This window comes from Sander lucioperca, chromosome 15, assembly GCF_008315115.2.
Source record: "Sander lucioperca isolate FBNREF2018 chromosome 15, SLUC_FBN_1.2, whole genome shotgun sequence".
NCBI lineage: Eukaryota > Metazoa > Chordata > Actinopteri > Perciformes > Percidae > Sander > Sander lucioperca.
In genome coordinates, this window is record NC_050187.1 from 34068465 (window position 1) to 34075871 (window position 7407).

General features: G+C 44.0%; 1 protein-coding gene across 1 annotated transcript in view; it reads left to right on the top strand.

The window, feature by feature from the left end:
* LOC116034480 (acetyl-coenzyme A synthetase 2-like, mitochondrial) overlaps window positions 1-7407 on the top strand; it is a 575508-nt gene that overhangs the window by 527957 nt on the left and 40144 nt on the right. The gene's annotated exons all lie outside the window — the stretch shown is intronic.

Consider the following 7407-nt stretch of genomic DNA (forward strand, 5'->3'; position numbering starts at 1 on the left):
TTTACAATTACAAGACCTGCATCACTAGATCTAAGGGGCTGTGTGAGTCTAGGAATACTCACAGGCTTAAGATCGATGAAATGGAATGGAATGGAATTCATGGCGTCAGACACTGTAGTCCTCACGGTCTTTCAGGCCCATCCTGAAGACTGCAGGTGGCATCAGGCTTGGCAGAACCATCAGGGAAATGTAGTCTCTGGAGCCTGTAAAGAAAGAAAATGGTTTGACTTAAGTATTATCATAGTTTATCGGATGAGTAGCTTATGGCTCAAAAAATGCACAAATCCAAATATTCAAATCTTAGGATTATGTTATATGTTATACCTTGTGACAAAGACTGTGTCTGCACGTGGAGTGTGTGTGTGTGAGAGAGAGAGAGAGAGAGAGACCCCAGCACATTTTTTAATAAGAAAATTACATTTAAAGTATTGCTGTGCACAATGGTAGACAGAGGAGTAGTGGTAAAATAAGAGGCAGCTAAACTATAGATGCTGTGGCCACGGTAAGGTTAATAAAACCTCATGCCAATTGTTTGCCTTCTATAGTGGAGGAATTTGTGTCACTATCAAAATGGTGTTTCATGGACCTACAATGGTGACAAAATGTGATTCTGTTTAGGGAGGCATGGTCTTCAGTGGCACACACAGTGTTAGATTATTTTACATAATGCTCTTACATGTCAAGATGTTGTACATCTACACAAAGTGGAGTATTGTGTAACCTACAATTTCATTGGGGGATGCATGAGGATAGGGTAGCTCATTTTGTAATGTTGACATATTCAACAATATTAATAATAGGCATATAGTACAACAATATAACATTTACCTGCAAAAGTGTCAATCAGCTCCGGAAGATGCCATTCTGGTAACTTTAGTTTAACAAAGTCATCCATATTCAATCGCTACAGGGGAGAAGAACAAGATCTGTTAATGTTCAATCAATGTATGGAAGTGTATTTTGCAGTCTGTCTGTCTGTCTGTCTAGCTATCTATTTAGTGAAAATATAACGAAGTTGCTGTAATCTACTGCCATGTAGCTAGCTAGCTAGTGGTCTTTTCATAATCACTTAAAACAGTGTAGTGGTATTTCTACAATCAAAGTGTGTTAACTACACTAAACACACATTACTTTGTCAACAGAATGCATGCAATGCACCTTCAAGGCTTCGCTATTAGCTGTACTACTAGCTAGCTTACAGCATGAGTCAGCAATTAGCGCTAGCTAGCGGTTAGCATTAGCGATCTTTTTAAAACGTTATAATACCTCATATCATAGTGAATTTGTCTCGTGATTTGCCCCAGACACACACACAATGGGTATAAAAGCACTGTTTATGTGTCACTCCCTCAGAGAATTAGAAATATTCTCCAGTTAAATCTTAGGTAGCATGCTACAACATTAGCCAACTAGCTAGCATTAGCGCTATCATACTTGAACTTGCGCTAGCCTTATAGCATGCAGGAGTCATAGTTAGCTAGAAATCACTGTTGCTAAATAGATTATCAGAGCTAAAATGCTACTCGTATCCGGCAATGCTGACTAAGTGTGGATATTACAAGCCTATGTGTAGACCACCATGAATCAAGATCAAGTCAGTAACCAGTAACCGGAGCTAAAGTCTGCTGTTTGACTGCAAGCAATGTTGTAGTAAGCATAGGCTCCTTGCTAGCTTGCTAGCTGTTTGCTTAATTAGCATCAGTGGTAGCCGTTAGAGGGGGCAGTAACGGTTGCTTTCGGCAAAGTAAAGTTATACAGGCTTGTCCCGTTATGAAAAGAATGACTTACTAACAACTAGCGAGCTCATGTTTCTGTCGAAGACAGAGGTAGTGTTCTAAAAAATGAGAAATGACAAACCTTAAGCGTTTCCAGAAGTGGTCTCCCGCCTCGGAGGAAAAGAAAAAGGAGGGAAGCCAAACTTGAATGTGACCAAACCACTGGGTTAAAATGATCACTGGTTGGGTTATTCAGATCAAGGAAGACTGAGGAACAGTCCAAAACCATTAACCCAACAACTGGGTTACTGGAAGTTACCCAATATGGGTTGAATATACATAATACAGGGTTAACCAGCCTCGACCCAGTGGTTGGGTTAATAAAATAACCCAGTATTTTTTAGTGTGTATGTGTCCTACCTGTCTGTATGTGTCCTACCTGTCTATATGTGTCCTACCTGTCTATATGTGTCCTACCTGTCTATATGTGTCTATATGTGTCCTACCTGTCTGTATGTGTCCTACCTGTGTCCTACCTGTCTGTATGTGTCCTACCTGTCTCTATGTGTCCTACCTGTCTATATGTGTCCTACCTGTCTCTATGTGTCCTACCTGTCTATATGTGTCCTACCTGTCTCTATGTGTCCTACCTGTCTATATGTGTCCTACCTGTCTGTATGTGTCCTACCTGTCTATATGTGTCCTACCTGTCTGTATGTGTCCTACCTGTCTATATCTGTCCTACCTGTCTGTATGTGTCCTACCTGTCTCTATGTGTCCTACCTGTCTATATGTGTCCTACCTGTCTGTCTATATGTGTCCTACCTGTCTATATGTGTCCTACCTGTCTGTATGTGTCCTACCTGTCTGTCTATATGTGTCCTACCTGTCTGTCTATATGTGTCCTACCTGTCTGTCTATATGTGTCCTACCTGTCTCTATGTGTCCTACCTGTCTCTATGTGTCCTACCTGTCTATATGTGTCCTACCTGTCTCTATGTGTCCTACCTGTCTATATGTGTCCTACCTGTCTCTATGTGTCCTACCTGTCTATATGTGTCCTACCTGTCTGTATGTGTCCTACCTGTCTATATGTGTCCTACCTGTCTGTATGTGTCCTACCTGTCTATATCTGTCCTACCTGTCTGTATGTGTCCTACCTGTCTCTATGTGTCCTACCTGTCTATATGTGTCCTACCTGTCTGTCTATATGTGTCCTACCTGTCTATATGTGTCCTACCTGTCTGTATGTGTCCTACCTGTCTGTCTATATGTGTCCTACCTGTCTGTCTATATGTGTCCTACCTGTCTGTCTATATGTGTCCTACCTGTCTCTATGTGTCCTACCTGTCTATATGTGTCCTACCTGTCTGTATGTGTCCTACCTGTCTATATGTGTCCTACCTGTCTGTCTATATGTGTCCTACCTGTCTCTATGTGTCCTACCTGTCTATATGTGTCCTACCTGTCTGTATGTGTCCTACCTGTCTATATGTGTCCTACCTGTCTATATGTGTCTTACCTGTCTATATGTGTCTTACCTGTCTATATGTGTCTTACCTGTCTGTATGTGTCCTACCTGTAGTTCTCTGCTGAGTCAGGAACATTGGATTGGATCACTGGGATCCAAATACCAAATTTCAGGTTGACTTCGATTTCGAGCCTTAATGAAGCCAACAGTGTAGCCTGCTGGTTCAGCAGAGAACTACAGGAACTACTTCCGTAATTCTTGCCATTCTCCATAGATAAAACGTACATATGTAATTTAAATGGGAAGTTTACCAGCACTGTGCTTTACATTGTCGTTTAACTCAGATTACGTACTTTTCAACTGCACAAAATGTACGTTTTTACCAGCCAAATGCTGGTAAAATATGCAAGTGGCTGGTAGATTTGCTTCACTCACCAGCCAAAAAAACAATGGTACTCTATGAAAGTGGCTGGTCATCACTAGCTATTTGGCTGCTGGATGAAAAAGTTAATTTTGAACCCTGGTTTTGTAGTCATTACTTTTAAAATAAGAGGAGAATAAGCATGAGCATGTCAAATCCATGGCGGGCCAAAACAAAGAGGGCACGGGCCAAATTGGGCGGCCTTGCTTTAGAGGCATCAATGAAACATGATGCACATACACATTTGGGAATTCTGCCTGTTATACAAATCTAGGTCATTTTACTACGAGTCATTTAAAACAACAGACTCTGGTTGGAGCCTGAAGGCAGCTTGATGATTGGCTGATTAGCATCATTTAAATTCATCGTATAAAACTAAAGATGGATTTATACGGTTTACTGTGATTCTATAAGTAAAGAGTTTGATTCTTTACCAGAAAGAATAATGTGTGCAGATAATTTAAAAGACAAATTTCTTAAATATGGAGCTTTATATTAAGATAAATTCTTATAAAAACTAAAACAATCTGTTGACACTGTTAGATTCTGCTCCCAGTTTAATGTTTTGGTCAGTAGATGGCAGTAAGATCACACACACACACACACACACACACACACACACACACACACACACACACACACACACACACACACACACACACACACACACACACACATACATACACACACACACACACACACACACACACACACACACACACATACACACACACACACACACACACACACATACACACACACATACACACACAGAGACACACACACACACACACACACACACACACACACACACACACACACACACACACACAGAGACACACACACACACACACACACACACACACACACATACACACACACACACACACACACACACACACACACACACACACAGAGACACACACACACACACACACACACACACACAGAGACACACACACACACTCACAGCTGTCAGCTGATTACCGTCTCTGTCCCTGAAAGACGAAGACAATGTCCAGCTGCTCCACAACAATGCAGATGCCCCCCCCGTCCTCTGATAATACAGCCATGGACGTAACAATGGGAGTAATGGGAGTAATGGGAGGTATGGAGAACATGTCCCAGCTGCTGCTGTCTCTCTCTGACAAGGTTAAAAAATCTGAAATATTTCAAACTCTGCACGACCTCCTGGAGCAGAAACCTTCTGCAGAGTTTCTGATTAAAGTCCAATCACACTTCCCTAAACTCAGATACCGTTACTCAGTAAATCCTTCTTCTCTCTGGCTTTAAATCCACTCTGATGTTCCGTTATATGGCCGTGAATGTGGCGTTACATTTCCTCTCAGGTGGTGTTAAAAAGATCTTTAAAAGTCTGAATGTTACCTGGATTCTGGAGGTGTTTCCTCTACTGGGTGTATTTGGTGGGAAGTTTAGGCGTCCTTCCCATAGACGGTATATAAACTGGACCAGCAGGTCCCGTGTCTCTGGACGGAGACCAGTGAAGTCTCTTTCCCGGTGATGGCTGAGCGTTACTGAGCAGCCTCCAACTGAGCTTGAAGACGTAGATGTGACGTGAGCAACCTGTCTGAAAGTTGGAAGTCTTCTGGTAGCTGTGCCAAGAGAAATCTCAATCATTCCCAATCTAGCAGAGACGGAGAGCGTAGGTATATGTAAGGAGATAACATAGACACAGGCTAATTATTGATCACTAAAATGATAGTTAACATTAGTAATTAAACTTAAACAGCTAATGGAAGTCCAAACTGCCTGAGAGCTTCTCCTGTACTATACGGTAATTCCTCTACTATGAGACAGTAAGTCTCGTGGTTATGACCCAATCGTTAGCCTATTTTTATAAAAACGTCTGCTACGGAGCCATAACGTGAGCTACAAGGTAATGGAGCCTTTTATACATTGTCGTGTTTCTTTAGAAATAAACAACGGACAAATAGAGTCTTTAAACTCTTCAGATGTAAAGTTATTCTCTGTCAAAGTGACGTCAGAATGAATGGCAGTCAATGGGATGCTAACGGGAGCTGATGGCTTGGTAGCATCAACATGGCGCCGATGCCCGTCTTTATGCAAATTAATCCGTTGAATGCAACGTGACTACAGAAGTAGATGAAAATCTTTTAAACTGACCTTTGTTGATCTGAAATGAAGACAGATTCAGCAACTGCACGGCCTATTTCTCTCTTCAAATGTTTTCAGAAACACATTTCGGTGAACTATTTTAGTCCAATATGAGATCGTATTCTGAACGAGTCGCCAGTAATGGCCGGTTGAAAAATCCAAAATCCGGAAGCAGCAGCCAGACCCACGTGACACGTTCGTCCAATCAGCTGCTGGTTTTCATTTTTGGGCGACAATCCAGATTAGCGCCGCCTGCTGTTATGGAGACGTATTACGTCTCGTCTCTTCGGTGTTCTGAGGAACTTTTTGGACCAACTCGGGGAGACTGATCAGCCACACTGGCTTTACTGCCGACGGTCGGCCGTCTGGTCGGTGTGTGACGGCCGTCTGGTCGGTGTGTGACGGCCGTCTGGTCGGTGTGTAGCGGCCGTCTGGTCGGTGTGTAGCGGCCGTCTGGTCGGTGTGTGACGGCCGTCAGGTCGGTGTGTAGCGGCCGTCTGGTCGGTGTGTGACGGCCGTCTGGTCGGTGTGTAGCGGCCGTCTGGTCGGTGTGTGACGGCCGTCTGGTCGGTGTGTAGCGGCCGTCTGGTCGGTGTGTGACGGCCGTCTGGTCGGTGTGTAGCGGCCGTCTGGTCGGTGTGTAGCGGCCGTCTGGTCGGTGTGTGACGGCCGTCAGGTCGGTGTGTAGCGGCCGTCTGGTCGGTGTGTGACGGCCGTCAGGTCGGTGTGTAGCGGCCGTCTGGTCGGTGTGTGACGGCCGTCTGGTCGGTGTGTGACGGCCGTCTGGTCGGTGTGTGACGGCCGTCTGGTCGGTGTGTGACGGTGAACCTGAGTTCAGGTTGAAATACACAATAAATACACAATAAATACACATACACATACGCATCTGTACTGTTGACAATGTTCAAAGTTCCCGTTGCTGAAGCCGTGGCCTGAAGGCAGCATGGTTAACTCTCGTGCTGTCCTCCCGTCGACCAAAACTTTTTTGGGTCAAAATTTAAAATACAAACTTTTTTCAACGTTTTGGTCGTTTTTTTTGACAATTTTGTCGCTTTCCCTGATGTTTTTGTCATTTGTTTCCAATTATTTTGTCATGATTTCCAACGTTTCTGTCGATTTTTTTCTGCGTTTTTCGACGTTTTTGTCACTTTTTTCAAAGTTCTTTTATCAATTTTTTTCCAAATGCTAAGAAATTGAATAAAGAAACCCAAATTCAATGAAAGTAGTGAACTGATCATTTATTTAACTTGTGAAGAGCGTTGTAGGGAACCATCCACGTTACTTCTTTTTTTTTGACAATTTGGTTGAAAGAAAACCCAAATTTCTGATACAGAAGCTTTTTGAAAATGGGTCAAATTTGACCCGAGGACATCGGCATGTTTAAAGGCAGCTGGGACAGAACCTGAACTCAGGTTCACCGTCACACACCGACCAGACGGCCGTCACACACCGACCAGACGGCCGCTACACACCGACCAGACGGCCGTCACACACCGACCAGACGGCCGCTACACACCGACCAGACGGCCGTCACACACCGACCAGACGGCCGCTACACACCGACCAGACGGCCGTCACACACCGACCAGACGGCCGCTACACACCGACCAGACGGCCGTCACACACCGACCAGACGGCCGCTACACACCGACCAGACGGCCGTC